Genomic DNA, 13955 nt, shown 5'->3' on the forward strand with positions numbered 1-13955 from the left:
CCTATCCAGGTGGATTTGTAGTATCTCCAGAGAGGAAGACTCCACAACCCCCCTGGGCAGCCTGCACTTGCCAGAGTTTGTCTGTCAGAACCCCCCAGCCTGAGCAAGCCCATGCTGACCTGATTTTTTCATTCCAGGGGAGTACAAATGAATTTGATTCCAGTTTCTGTGCTGTCACCATTCAAGGCAGTGCCATGCAGCTTCTTGCTCTCTGCAGCTCCCTGAGAGCTGGAGCCAGGTGGGGGTCAGTCTCCTCTCTCTAGTATTAGGTGCTAAAACAAGAACAAATGGCCTGAAACTGTGCCAGGGGAGGGTTAGGTTGGAGAGGAGGACAGAGTGGTCAGGGATTGGCACAGGCTGCCCAGGGAGGTGGTGGAGGTGTTCCAGAAAGGTGTGGCCACTGCACCTTGGGGCCATGCTTTAGTGGTCATGGTGGTGTTGGGTTTCTGACTGGACTGGATGATCTCAGAGAGCTTCTCCAACCCAAGCAATTCTATGGTCCCATGAAAAAGCCATCAGGCAACAGGTGCCACAAGGACATCTCTTCATGGGTAAAGGCAGCAGGTTGAGGGCCATCCTTCCCCCAAAAAGTGGTTGTAAATCTCAGCCTAGGTGACTACCACACCGGGCAGCTTTTTCAACCTTGGAGGTTTGGGCAAGCTGCCAGTAATGAAGATGTATTAATGCTTAATGCAGCTTAATGTAATAGGTGTCATGTTCATAATTTACAGAAGCTCTTTCTAAAGCATTAAATTCATTTATACTCCTTAAAAGCTACTCAATCCTCAGGGCTAAGTTAGTTTGGTTGGTGGGAGTGGGCTCTTTTTTTAGGCTGGGATGATAGATAAATTGTTAACATATCCAAACTCATCCATTAGTGTGTGTGTGAAAGCCATAAATGTGCCAAAGCAGCCACAGCACCAGGAGGAAAGTCACTGTGGTCATCGGGGCTGAAAGGGTCTCCTTTATGGCCACAAAGGAGGAGGAAGGCTCTTAAAGAAACCCTGGGGGCCATGGAGTCCTGTGTGCAGTTCTGGAGCCCTCAACACAAGAAGGACATGGAACTGTTGGAGCCAGTCCAGAGGAGGCCACCAAGATGCTCAGGGGGCTGCAGCAGCTCTGCTATGAGGGCAGGCTCCAAGAGCTGGGGCTCTGCAGCTGGAGAAGAGAAGGCTTCAAGGAGACCTTGGAGAGGCCTTGCAGTATCTGAAGGTGGCTGCAGGAAGGCTGGGGAGGGACTATTGACAAGGTCTTGTAGTGACAGGATGAGGAGGAATGGGTTTGAACTGGCAGAGAGGAGATTCAAACTGGATGTTAGGAAGAAGCTCTTTGCAGTGAGGGTGGTGAGACACTGGCACAGGTTACCCAGGGAGGTTGTGGAGCACAGAAGCACCCAATGTGATCAAAGATCACATTGGGTGCTTCTGTGCTCCACAACCTCCCTGCAGGTGTTCCAGGCCAGGTTGGATGAGGCCTTGAGCAACCTGTTCTAGTGGGAGGTGTCCCTGCCTATGGCACAGGGAGGTTGGGACTTGATGATCTTTGAGGTCCTTTCCAACCTAAACCATTCGATGTGGAGCAGGTTTGTCTACTGTTAAAGAACAACCCAAACCCATCCTCAGTTGCACTAAGGGTTAGGTGTTCTGCCACCAGCTCCAGCACCATTTCTGTCACCCTCCTCTAGGGTGCTGGGTCAGAGCTAGACCTGAACCCAAACCATTCTATCACTGTATATTAATGTGGCAGGAATCAAAGAATCACCTGGGTTGGAAAGGACCTCCAAAGCTCATCCAGTCCAACCCTCCTGCACTCAGCAGGGACATCCTCCAACTAGATCAGCTTGCCCACAGCCCTGTCCAGCCTCACCATGAATAGCTCCAGGGATGGAGCCACAACCACCTCCCTGGGCAACCTGCTGCAGTGCTTCAGCACCTTCATAGGAAAGAACCTGTTCCTAACATCCAATCTCAGTCTGGATGCCCATCCTTGGAGGTGTTTGAAAGAGGCAGAAATGTAGTGCTGAGAGCCATAGCTTAGCCCCAGCCTTAGCAGAGGTAGAAAATGGTTGGACTGGGTGAGCTTCAAAGCCCTTCCCAGCCAAGCCAATGCTGTGACTCTCTCTAGAGAGAGCTCTGTCCAGCCTCATCTTGAATATCCCCCAAGATGGGGCCACAACCACCTCCCTGGGCAACCTGCTGCAGTGTTCCAGCACCCTCCTGGTGCACAACTTGTTCCTCACATCCAACCTCAATCTGCTCTGCTCTCATTTCAAACCACTGTCCCTCATCCCGTCCCTGCAAGCCTTTGGGAACAGTCCCTCTGCACCTCAGAGCAACCCTGGAAGGTTTGCAGTCACCTCAAAGTGCCACTCAAGATTGGCAGTTTGTGCCTTGGTCAGCTCTGGGATACCCTGACCTGCCAGCGGAGCTCCTGCTGATGCGAGGACAAGTTCCTGTGACCTCCAGGCTATGGCCACAAGACTTCTCTCACGGAAGGTGATGAAGCAGATTTCCTAGCTCAGAGCCTGCCCTCCTCACAGGCACGGAGCACCCAAGAGCAAGGGGAAGCACAGCTCAAGGAAGCCTTGGGGCGCTCCGCACCAGCCAGGCAGGGCAGAGCCTGCCAGCGGAGATGTCTCGGCGCTGCCAGCAGCCAGCCAGGCTCAGCGGCTATCGAAGCGACCCAGACGTGGCCTCGCTGACAGCTGGAGCTCAGTCCCATTTTCACCCAGTGACAAAGGCCTCCGGGACACGCAGGGTTTGGCGCTGCCGATGACTGCGGAGCTGGCCCGGGCAGAGCCGCGATGCTGCAGCTGCAGTCCCCCTAGCGCCAGAACCGCAGCCCCTGCGCTGGGCGCCGCCGGAGCTGCTGCTGCTGCTGCTGCGGGACCTGACACCGCACACCCACAGCTCTGCCCTCTGCCTCTTCCCTCCCCAGAAGCCTTCACACCTCCCACCGGATAGGCTTGCTCAAGGCTTCATCCAAGCCAGCCTTCAACACCTCCAGGCAAGGGGCATCCACCACCAAACTGGGCAAGCTTCACCCTCATGGCGAAGAACTTCTTGCCCAAGTGGAATAGAAATCTCTCCTCCTCTAGCTTGGATCCGTTTTCCCCCAGGCCTGTCACTACCTGACACCCTACAAAGTGCCCCCCCCCAGCTTTCTTGTAGCCACCTTCAGTTGCTGGAATCATAGAATGGTTTAGGTTGGAAGGCACCTCAAAGACCATCCAGTTCCACCCTCCTCACACCACCGGCAGAGACACTAGAACAGGAGGCTACAAGAAGGTCTCCTCAAAGCCTTCTCTTCTACAGCCCCAACTCTCTCAGCTTGCCCTGACAGCAGAGGAGCTGCAGCTCTCTGCTCATCCTCGTGGCCCTTCTCTGGGCACCTTCCAGCACCTTCCTGTAACAGGGGTTGCAGAACTGGACACAGCGCTCCAGGTGAGGTCTCACCAGAGTGGAGCAGAGAGGGAGAATCACCTCCCTCGACCTGCTGGCCACACTTCTGCTTAGTGCCACGGTCTGGTTGACTGGCTAGGGCTGGGGGACAGGTTGGACTGGATGATCTTGGAGGTCTCTTCCAACCTGGTTGATTCTATGACTCTCCAAGCAGACCATTCTGTGGGGTGGGTTCATTCCTCCTTCCTACCCCAGCTGCCCACGGCAGCCCCAAACCTCCACGGCCACGCAAGGGGCACAGGCTGAAGCCAAGCCCGCAGGGGCAGCTCCCTCAGCTCCCCCGGTGTGTCTAACAAGCTGTAATTAAGTCATGTCATGTCGCCAGGCTGGGCTGAGAGAAAAATGCCTCCAGTAATTGCATTTAGTTCATCTTGTAGCACGGTCCCCATCAGAACCGCTAATTCAATTGTCCCGCCGCTCTGCCAGCTCGCTGCTATTAAGCACACATTTAATTACCTCCACTAAAGGATTAATATGCAGCAGAGAGAGAGAGAGAGAGAGAGAGAGAAGAGGAGCCAAGGCAACACAGCTGCCCCTCCGCTCAGCCAGCAGATAAAGCAGGCAGCCCATCGGGCAGCCTGTTACAGATACATCATTATTAGCGCCGGCGCTGCTGCGCTGTGCTGCGCTCCTCCGGCAGCGCTCGGCAGGCGCAGCCCCTCCTTGGCACCAGAAAGAGCCATAACCGGCCCGTGACAGCTCTGCTATTGTTGTGTCCCAGCCGTGGGGCACTGCTGGTTCCTCCCCCCGCCTTGCCTTCCCCTCCGCTGCTTTTCCCCCTCCTCCCCCCTCCCCAAGCTTGTAAGGTTGCTCTTATCTCGTCTCCAGGCGAGGGCTTACAGCAGCTACATTACAACATCCTGAGATAAGGAGCTCTGCTTGACATTATTCCTGTCGGTGCTGCAAACAACTGACAAGCACAACAAGGGGGGGAAAAAAAACCCGAAAGAAAGAAAAGGAGAAAGAGCAACAAAGGCAGCTGCCCCCCTCTCCCCCCCCCCCCAACCCCAGCCTGGCTCCCCCCTTCCCTGCCCAGAAGACAGCTCATCAATTCTGCAGGATGTACACAATCATTATTGTAGGGGAAACAAAGCCCAGTGTCAATTGTGCAGTGTTATAAAGCAGTCCCTCAAATTAAAGCCGTGTACCTAACTGCATCTGATGGCAGAAGCTATTTAGCAGCGCTGCTTAACGGAGGGGGCAATGAAAAGCAATAACTGCTTTATTTAATGTATCTGCTCCATCCAGCTGCCTTGGGGAGGCCTTAATAGAAGCTGTCCATCACTGTCAGTGCCTTGGAAATAACTGCAGCAGACTGCAATAAACATGAAGGAAAAGATAACTGAAGCTACTGATCAGCCTCTTGTTACCTTCCTGCACCCAGAGAGCTGTCACTTGTGGGGGTGGCTGCTCAGCATTGCTGCGGGCTGGAGAGCAGCCACTCAGGGACAGGCTCTGCCCAAAGAACTTGCAGAATCACACAACTCTCAGGGCTGGAAGGGACCACATCCAGTTCCATCCCCCCTGACATGGGCAGGGACACCCTGCCCTAGATCGGGTTGTCCAGAGCCACATCCAGCCTGGCCTTAAACACCTCCAGGGATGAGGCTTCCACCACCTCCCTGGGCAACCTGTGCCAATCTTTCACCACCCTCACGCTGACAAACTTCTTCCTAACACCCAAATCTGAATCTTCTAGTTTAGCAGACCCTCTGCCTCCAAAAGCAGACCCTGTGCCTCCCAAAGCAGATCCTTTGCCTCCAAAAGCAGACTTTGTCTATCCAAAAGCAGATCTTGTCTCTCCAATGCAGACTTTGTCCCTCTAAAACAGACCTTGTGCCTCCAAAAGCAGATCCTGTACCTCCAAAAGCAGATCCTGTCGCTCCAAAGCAGACTTTGTCCCTCTAAAACAGACCTTGTGCCTCCAAAAGCATACCTTGTCTATCCAAAAGCAGATCCTGTCTCTCCAAAGCAGACTTTGTCCCTCTAAAACAGACCTTGTGCTTCCAAAAGCAGATCCTGTCTCTCCAAAGCAGATTCTGTCCCTCTAAAACAGACCTTTTGCCTCCAAAAGCAGACTTTGTCTATCCAAAAGCAGATCCTGTCTCTCCAAAGCAGACTTTGTCCCTCTAAAACAGACCTTGTGCTTCCAAAAGCAGATCCTGTACCTCCAAAAGCAGATCCTGTCGCTCCAAAGCAGACTTTGTCCCTCTAAAACAGACCTTGTGCCTCCAAAAGCAGACTTTGTCTATCCAAAAGCAGATCCTGTCTCTCCAAAGCAGACTTTGTCCCTCTAAAACAGACCTTGTGCTTCCAAAAGCAGATCCTGTACCTCCAAAAGCAGATCCTGTCGCTCCAAAGCAGACTTTGTCCCTCTAAAACAGACCTTGTGCCTCCAAAAGCATACCTTGTCTATCCAAAAGCAGATTCTGTCTCTCCAAAGCAGACTTTGTCCCTCTAAAACAGACCTTGTGCTTCCAAAAGCAGACTTTGTCTATCCAAAAGCAGATCCTGTCTCTCCAAAGCAGACTTTGTCCCTCTAAAACAGACCTTTTGCCTCCAAAAGCAGACTTTGTCTATCCAAAAGCAGATCCTGTCCCTCCAATGCAGACTTTGTCCCTCTAAAACAGACCTTGTGCTTCCAAAAGTAGATCCTGTACCTCCAAAAGCAGACCCTGTACCTCCAATATCAGACCTTGTCCCTCTAAAACAGACCTTGTGCCTCCAAAAGCATACCTTGTCTATCCAAAAGCAGATTCTGTCTCTCCAAAGCAGACTTTGTCCCTCTAAAACAGACCTTGTGCTTCCAAAAGCAGATCCTGTCTCTCCAAAGCAGATTCTGTCCCTCTAAAACAGACCTTTTGCCTCCAAAAGCAGACTTTGTCTATCCAAAAGCAGATCCTGTCTCTCCAAAGCAGACTTTGTCCCTCTAAAACAGACCTTGTGCTTCCAAAAGCAGATCCTGTACCTCCAAAAGCAGATCCTGTCGCTCCAAAGCAGACTTTGTCCCTCTAAAACAGACCTTGTGCCTCCAAAAGCAGACTTTGTCTATCCAAAAGCAGATCCTGTCTCTCCAAAGCAGACTTTGTCCCTCTAAAACAGACCTTGTGCTTCCAAAAGCAGATCCTGTACCTCCAAAAGCAGATCCTGTCGCTCCAAAGCAGACTTTGTCCCTCTAAAACAGACCTTGTGCCTCCAAAAGCATACCTTGTCTATCCAAAAGCAGATTCTGTCTCTCCAAAGCAGACTTTGTCCCTCTAAAACAGACCTTGTGCTTCCAAAAGCAGACTTTGTCTATCCAAAAGCAGATCCTGTCTCTCCAAAGCAGACTTTGTCCCTCTAAAACAGACCTTTTGCCTCCAAAAGCAGACTTTGTCTATCCAAAAGCAGATCCTGTCCCTCCAATGCAGACTTTGTCCCTCTAAAACAGACCTTGTGCTTCCAAAAGTAGATCCTGTACCTCCAAAAGCAGACCCTGTACCTCCAATATCAGACCTTGTCCCTCCAATAGCAGACCTTGTCCTTCCAAAAGCAGACCCTGTCCCTCCAAAAGCAGACCCTGTCCCCCCAAAAGTAGAGCAGCCTAACCAAAAGGAAAGCCTCCAGCAGGACAAAGGCATTCAGGCTTCTCCCCAGCACTTCCAGTGCACAACTGCAACAGGAGGCAAGACTAAGGTTTAGGAAAGGCCAAGAGAAGAGCTCAGGTCAGGAGTGCAATGAAGACAACGATTGACTTCCAGCTGATCTGCTCACCCCCTGCCCCTTGGGTTCCAAAGCTTCTTTAAACAAGTTTTGATTATCAAGTTTTCTGGGCAGTGTTTGAAAGCTTCCTGTTGGCAGCTTTCACAGGAGCAGAATTTTGTGAGCATTTTAAGCTCCAGTTTCAAGCTGATTGTTATTTGCTTTGCTTCAAGGAAGCCAGGCAGAGCTCAACAGGACCCTGCAACGATTCCAGGAGAGGCAAAAATGTTCTCCCCACTTTTTGCAGCCCACCAATGTCACTCAGAGAATCTCCCTCAGGAAACTGAAATGTTGGTGCCTTGGTTCTCATCTGCTGGCCTCCAAGGAACAGCAGAGAGACATTTGGTATTACCAGGAGCCTGTAGTCAATGTCTCCCTGAGAGGAGAGCACCCAGTGGGGTCCAACAGCATGGCCTTGACCCCACTGTAAGAGGCACACAGATCTGTTGGAACAAGACCAGAGGAGGCCACAAAGATGATCCATGGGCTGGAGTCAACCTCTGCTGTGAGGACAGGCTGAGGAAAGCTGGAGCTGTTCAGCCTGGAGAAGAGAAGGCTCCAAGAAGACCTTAGAGCTCCTGCCAATACCTGAAGGGATCCTACAGGAAGGCTGCAGAGAGACTTTTTTCCAAGAGTCTCCACCACCAGGACAAGGGGAAATGGATTTAAATTGGAGAATAAGTTTAGATTGGATCTGAGGAAGAAATTCCTAACTACAAGAGCTGCAAGACTCAGGAATGGATTGTCCAGAGAGGTTGTGGATGCCACTGCCTGGAGGTGTTCAAGGCCACGCTGGATGTGTCCTTGAGTAACCTGGGCTGGTTGAGAGGTGTCCCTGCCCATGGCAGAGGGCTGGGTTAGGTGATCTCTGAGGTCTCTTTCAGCTTAAATCATTGGAGGCTGGATGAGGCACTTAGTGCCATGGTTTGGTTAATTAGAAGGGTTAGGTGATTGGTTGGACTTGATGATCTTAGAGGTCTTTTCCAACCTGGTTAATTCTGTGTGACTATGATTCTATGATTCCATGATTCTATGGCTATGGCCTGGCTCTGAGGTCTCTGCTCCATCTCACTCACCATCTGAAAAGGAGGGTGCTATGGCCTGGCTCTGAGGTCTCTGCTCCATCTCACTCACCATCTGAAAAGGAGGGTGCTATGGTCTGGCTCTGAGGTCTCTGCTCCATCTCACTCACCATCTGAGAAGGAGGTTGCTGGAACACCGCAGCAGGTTGCCCAGGGAGGTGGTTGAGGTTCCATCCCTGGAGATATCCAAGGTGAGGCTGGACAGGGCTGTGGGCAAGCTGATCTAGTTGGAGGATGTCCCTGCTGAGTGCAGGGGGGGTTGGACTGGATGAGCTTTGGAGGTCCCTTCCAAGCCAAGTGATTCTATGATTCCCCACACACTTCAACAGCAGCCTTGCAGTTCCATTCCCACTGCACTTCTCCTGCCAGGACTTTCCCATCCCTGCCACGTGTCTGTGCAAGAGCCTCTCCCTTCAGCCTTACCTGGCCCTGTGTTAAAGCACAGCCACCAAATCACCAAGCTTAGACAAGGGATGATGATGATGATGATGATGTGAATGCACCAGGACCTCCAGAGATGTGAGCAGAAGTAGTCCCAAGGGCTGACACTAAGAACAGCACGGAAGAGCTTGGCTGAGGTTACTGTCTTTAATGGACAGAATGGCACTGACCACTGAGTGCCTGCAGCTAATGGCAGCAACAATTAACACACAGCAGGTGACACCACAAACTGCTCACATGTGGGTGCCAAGCCAGGGGCAAGCTGGCCAGAGGGCAGCATAGATGCAGATGTGCGTTTAGGGAGGAGTGAAGCTGCAGGACAGCGACGCCGCAGCCAGGCCCTCTTCACTGGCAACAGCAGCAACCAAAGCTGCTTACTCAGCGCTTTTTGCACACCCAGCAGGCAAACGAGCTCGAGGACAGGGCTTTCAAAGCAGGTATTCATTAGCACTCTGCACTAATTGTACTGCAGGCTGCTGAGGTGACTGGAAATAGTCTTGGTTTGCTTTACTGGAGAGCTACACAGGCTGCCCAGGGGGGGTTGTGGAATCTCCCTCTTCTGGAGGTGTTCAAAACCTGCCTGGATGTGTTCCTGTGTGAGCTGCTCCTGCACTTGGGGTTGGACTGGATGATCCCTCAGGAGCCCTTCCAGCCCCTGAATTTCTGTGGTTCTGTGACATCAGAAAGCTTAACTTGGAGCAGAGGAGCCTGAGGGCTGCCCTCATTGCTGCTGCTAAAGATGTGCAGGGATGGAGCAAGGCTCTGCTCAGGATGGCCAAGGGTGGGACAAGGGGCATTGGGTGCCAGCTGGAGCAGAGGAGGTGCCATGGGAACAGAAGGGTAAACTTCATCACAGTGAGGGTGTTGGAGGCCTGGAGCACATTGCCCAGGGGGGCTGTGGAGTCTCCCTCTCTGGAGACATTCAAACCCCACCTGGATGTGTTCCTGTGTGCCCTGCCCTGAGTGACCCTCCTCTGGCAGGGGGGCTGGACTCAGTGATCTCCAAAGGTCCCTTCCAACCCCTAACAATCTGATTCTGTGACTTGATCTTCAGCAGCCAAGTGTTTGGTGTTGGTCTCACAAAGCAGCCTCAGTGCCTGCTGTCTGTCAGCTGGTGATGGTGTGTGTAGGGCTTCAGGAGATCTGGGGAGGGGCTGTGGACAAGGACTGGGGGTGACAGGGTGAGGGACAATGGCTTTGAGCTGAGAGAGGGGAGACCAAGACTGGAGATGAGGGAGAAATTGCTGAGAGTGAGGGAAACACAAGCACAGGTTGCTCAGGCTGTGGATGCTCCCTGCTTGGAGGTGTTCAGGGCCAGGCTGGATGAGGCCTTGAGCAATCTGTGCTGGTGGAAGGTGTCCCTGCCCTTGGTGGGGGTTTGGAACTGGATGATCCTTCAGGCGCTTTCCAAATCAACCCATTCTATGGTTAACCTCTGCATGCACCACTTGGACCTTCAAACCATACTACACAGAACCTGGCAGCTGTTTGCACCAGTGATGAAGTCACCAGTACACCAATGAGTAAAGTGTCAGAGCAGTTGGCTGCCCACAGCCCTTGCTGAGTCTTTACTTGCTAGATCACCTTGGAAAGCCACTTCAGGCATCCAGGGAAGCTGAAGCAGTGCAGTACCTGCCATCCCTACTACATTGTCCCAATCCTTGCTGAGTCTTTACTTGCTAGATCACCTTGGAAAGCCACTGCAGGCATCCAGGGAAGCTGAAGCAGTGCAGTACCTGCCATCCCTACTACCTTGTCCCAGTCCTTGCTGGGTCTTTACTTGCTAGATCACCTTGGAAAGCCACTGCAGGCATCCAGGGAAGCTGAAGCAGTGCAGTACCTGCCATCCCTACTACCTTGTCCCAGTCCTTGCTGGGTCTTTACTTGCTAGATCACCTTGGAAAGCCACTGTAGGCATCCAGGGAAGCTGAAGCAGTGCAGTAGCTGCCATCCCTACTACCTTGTCCCAGTCCTTGCTGGGTCTTTACTTGCTAGATCACCTTGGAAAGGCACTGCAGCCATCCAGGGAAGCTGAAGCAGTGCAGTAGCTGCCATCCCTACTACCTTGTCCCAGTCCTTGCTGGGTCTTTACTTGCTAGATCACCTTGGAAAGGCACTGCAGGCATCCAGGGAAGCTGAAGCAATGCAGTAGCTGCCATCCCTACTACCTTGTCCCAGTCCTTGCTGGGTCTTTACTTGCTAGATCACCTTGGAAAGGCACTGCAGCCATCCAGGGAAGCTGAAGCAGTGCAGTAGCTGCCATCCCTACTACCTTGTCCCAGTCCTTGCTGGGTCTTTACTTGCTAGATCACCTTGGAAAGGCACTGCAGGCATCCAGGGAAGCTGAAGCAATGCAGTAGCTGCCATCCCTACTACCTTGTCCCAGTCCTTGCTGGGTCTTTACTTGCTAGATCACCTTGGAAAGGCACTGCAGCCATCCAGGGAAGCTGAAGCAGTGCTGTAGCTGCCATCCCTACTACCTTGTCCCAGTCCTTGCTGGGTCTTTACTTGCTAGATCACCTTGGAAAGCCACTGCAGGCATCCAGGGAAGCTGAAGCAGTGCAGTACCTGCCATCTCTACTACCTTGTCCCAGCCCTTACTGGGTCTTTACTTGCTAGATCACCTCGGAAAGCCACTGTAGGCATCCAGGGAAGCTGAAGCAGTGCAGTACCTGCCATCTCTACTACCTTGTCCCAGTCCTTGCTGGGTCTTTACTTGCTAGATCACCTCGGAAAGCCACTGCAGGCATCCAGGGAAGCTGAAGCAGTGCAGTACCTGCCATCCCTACTACCTTGTCCTAGTCCTTGCTAGGTCTTTACTTGCTAGATCACCTCGGAAAGCCACTGCAGGCATCCAGGGAAGCTGAAGCAGTGCTGTAGCTGCCATCCCTACTACCTTGTCCTAGTCCTTGCTAGGTCTTTACTTGCTAGATCACCTCGGAAAGCCACTGCAGGCATCCAGGGAAGCTGAAGCAATGCAGTAGCTGCCATCTCTACTACCTTGTCCCAGCCCTTGCTGGGTATTTACTTGCTAGATCACCTTGGAAAGCCACTGTAGGCATCCAGGGAAGCTGAAGCAGTGCTGTAGCTTCCATCTCTACCACCTTGTTCCAGCCAGCAGCACCTCTGAGGCCCACAGCTGGTGTCAGAGATTTAGTGCTTTTGCACATTAGTGATGTCAGCAGAAAATGGCCATCTCCTCTGAGTCATTTATCTCCCCCCTGCATAATTTTCTTACCTCTTTCTTCCCCCCCCCCCCCCCCTTTTGGCATTTTCCTGCAGATGGGAAGGCAAGAGGCTGTTAGTCCTCCAAAAAACCCCCACGGAGCATCCTTCCCATCAATCAATTAAAAAACACTTACCTTACACTCAACATGATTTATTTCTTGTTAATACAATTGTCTCACTATATCCTTCTATTATTATACCCTTAATTCCATTAGCTGCTCCCTTAATGCTCTCCTTAAAGCTGACCCCAGCCTGGAGAGAAGGGAAAGAAAAGTTCTCCTTGATGGGTGCCTGCGCCAATAAAATCCTGAAGCTCTTCTCTTAAACTCCTGTAGGTCACAGGAAAGACAGGGCCAGAAGACATCCTCCCTGCTCCACAGGAGAGTATTTCTTTTTCATTCAGTTTCCACTAAATGGTTGCCTGGCTCCAGGCTGTTTGCATCTTCATACATCATCACCTGCTCCACGCTTCCCACAGGGCGGCTTTGGCACAAGGAGAACCTTTTCCCTCTGTCCTCCTCCTCCTCCTTCATTCAGCTCTGGTGTGGATAAAGGTGAGGCTAAGGGAGCACCTCAGCACAGCTGCCATGCTCTTCCCAACAGCAGAGCCAGTCTCAAAGGTCCATACTGAGAACCATTGGGATGTTCCTCCCTAGATGTTTGGCTTTAGACAGGAGCCTTTCCTGCTCTGACTCAAACTCCTTCTCACTCTCACTCAACCTTCTGCCGCCTGCAAGCCTCTTTGAAGCCACAGAAATAAAAGACCATGGCAATCCCATGTCTCTGCTGGCCTTTGTCAGAGCACCACGGAGTTGTTTGGCTTGGAAGAGACCTCCAAGATCATCCAGTCCAACCAGAAACCCATCCCCACCATGGCCATTAAACCACATCCCCAAGTGCCATAACCACACATTTCTAGATCACCTCCAGGGATGAGGACTCCACCACCTCCCTGGGTAACCTGTTCCAGTCCCTGACCACTCTTGAAGCAAAGAACTTTTTCCTACTAGCCAAAAGACTTCTCTTTTCTTCCTAATACAGAATCAAACATAGAATCATAGAATCAACCAGGTTGGAAGAGACCTCCAAGAACATCCAGCCCAACCTAGATCCACAAACTAACCCCGCACCAGCCAGACCTGAATATCCACCAGGGTCAGGGAAGTGGTGAGCTGCACCACTAAGGAGACAGCTTCTCATCAAACAGAGCCTACAGGGATGCTTTGTGCCAGGTAAGTAAATCCAATGTTGCATTCTTCTATTCAGTCTCAGTATTCCTCAAGAGTACACAGAGCTCTGCCTTGCCCTAAATGTTCAGAACACTCTGTAGAATCATAGAATCACTTTGGTTGGAAAGACCTTGAGAATCACCCAGCCCAACCAGTCTCTGACTCTGCCAGGGCTGGGGCTAAGCCATGGCCCTCAGCACCATAGGGCTGGGTGATAGGTTGGACTGGATGAGCTTGGAGGTCTCTTCCAACCTGGTTGATTCTATGATTCTATGATTCTGCCTCCTGGAAACACCTCTAGGGATGGGCATTCAGACACCTCCCTGGGTAGCTTGTGCCAGGCTTTGAGAGCCCTTTCAGTCAAAGAGTTTCTTCTAATGTCAAACCTAACCCTCCCCTGGGGCAGCTGGAGGCTATTTCCTCTCATTTTATCACCTCTTACTAAGGAGCAGAGCCCAAGCCCCACCTCACTGCAGCCTCCTCTCAGGGAGCTGCAGAGAGCAATGAGCTCTGCCCTCAGCCTCCTCTTCTCCACACTAACCACCCCCCAGCTCCCTCAGCTGCTCTTCCCCAGCGCTGTTCTCCAGACCCTTCCACAGCTCTGTTCCTCCATCACATCTCCATGCACTGAGCACCTAAGCTGCTCCTGTGCTCAACTACCTTGGACAGAAGCAGCTCTGCAGTGCCTTCTGCTTGCCAGCAGGGTTGTTGGCACCTAATACTTCACAGGATCACAGAATGTCAGGAGCTGGAAGGGACCTCCAAAGCTCATC

The sequence above is a fragment of the Pogoniulus pusillus genome, chromosome 10, assembly GCF_015220805.1.
Source record: "Pogoniulus pusillus isolate bPogPus1 chromosome 10, bPogPus1.pri, whole genome shotgun sequence".
Classification (NCBI taxonomy): Eukaryota; Metazoa; Chordata; class Aves; order Piciformes; family Lybiidae; genus Pogoniulus; species Pogoniulus pusillus.